The sequence below is a fragment of the Arachis ipaensis genome, chromosome B03, assembly GCF_000816755.2.
Source record: "Arachis ipaensis cultivar K30076 chromosome B03, Araip1.1, whole genome shotgun sequence".
NCBI classification, from domain to species: Eukaryota; Viridiplantae; Streptophyta; class Magnoliopsida; order Fabales; family Fabaceae; genus Arachis; species Arachis ipaensis.
In genome coordinates this window covers 19,842,174-19,843,963 of record NC_029787.2, presented here as the reverse complement: position 1 = coordinate 19,843,963, position 1,790 = coordinate 19,842,174, and positions in this window count along the sequence as shown.

Genomic DNA, 1,790 nt, shown 5'->3' with positions numbered 1-1,790 from the left:
TATACCTAGTATAAGAACCGTGACCTCTTTTAATGTTTTGCCTAGCTACTATCTTTAATTTCGTCTTTACCAGCTCCCACACACGTTTGTGTTTGAAGACATGCATTGATGATGATGGATTTTAATGTATACCTTATATATGCATATGTCCTGCTTTTTGTATCACACATTATTACTTAGGTCTAAGTCTATGCTTTTTTATGCATGCAAGTAGGTAACCCCTAAATATCATATTGCATACCCTCAACATACATGAAAACATTGTTTATTCCAAAGGTAATTAATTTGGACTTATATAGCACATGCTTCTATAGCTTATTGTAGGATGGGGTTGTTCTAAATCGGTGCACCAAAGAGTTATTATTGGAAACTTTTTCAAATGTTTGGATATAAACGATCAATTTATACCTAAGAGTAAATATTTGTTACACAAATCTAATAAACTGGATTAATACAAAAAACAGTATTTTTGCAGTAATTATTTTTATTGTCTAGTGACGGTTTTAAGTGCCGCTAAATATTTTTATGACGGTTTAAAAAACATTACTGATTTGAACATTACCAATGAATTGAATGATGAGCAATTTTAGATAATCGTTAGTAATATATCGTTGCTAAATTATTTGTGACAATGTTAAATGCATAAAATCATCACTCGTTTATAACACTTATCGGATGATTTTTTTTTATTATATTCATCAATAAGTTTGGAACATACAAAAAAAATTGTATGTAATTTATTTAGTCCAAGTCACATTGTTATCTTTCTCTAATTACTTTCAAGTCGTTCAATAAAGTCGATCGAACCACTAATATGGAATTGAAATCTATGTCATTAGGCTTATGATTTCAGATGATGATGGCAATGTAGAATGCAAGTGGTAAGTACCGAATATCGATATATGATTTAATTTTGTCCTAATATTATTTGGCAGTCTCTTGAATTCCAATATATTTATTTATTGATCAATATAATTAAGGACACAAACCTTTGACCTAGATATAAACATGAAAAAGGTTATTTTAATGTTTGTAGCGAGCCATCTAATTAACTGAGATGAATAAATATACCGGGATATTATTAATTAAACACAAAGAAACCTAATCCCACTTATGGGTTTGTGCTAAGAACATCATGCCTCATTAATCATTATATATTCTTACTATGCATTGAAATGCTGGTTCACTGCATCGATCACTCATCAATTACGGTGACATTGAATTGGTCTTGGGTGCATGCATGCGTGCCTAAGGCAATATCTCCACCAATTTCAGTCTCATCATTATATATGACATAGTTTATTATGCATATCAATAATTTATCTCTTATTTTAAATTGTTAGTCACCTAAACGTTCTTATATTAAATTCTAAAAAGAAATTGCAGCACTATTCACTCAAATCTTGATATCCATAGTATTTTTTTTTTTGTTTCTCACAGTATTTTTATAATTCGACAGACTAAGAATTAATCCATCGCAGTACTGAGTGCTATTTAAGGATTTGTCATTGCCAATAGGTTACTGTATACACAAGATGAAATTTAAACTCCCAACACTTATTTAAGCAAATTAATAAATTACTTATTAGATCAACCCAATTTGGTTTTCTAGTATTTTTTTAATGTAAGGTTATTTGAATTATTGAATAGTGGCTCCATTTTAATAGTAAGTAGCATTTCCCATTTTATGTCATGACCAATCATGTACTGATGTACACGCATCTTAATCAGAGCGAGGCATGCCATTAAGCACAAGTAAGCTACTTAAGGGCACAATCAATACCGAAGAA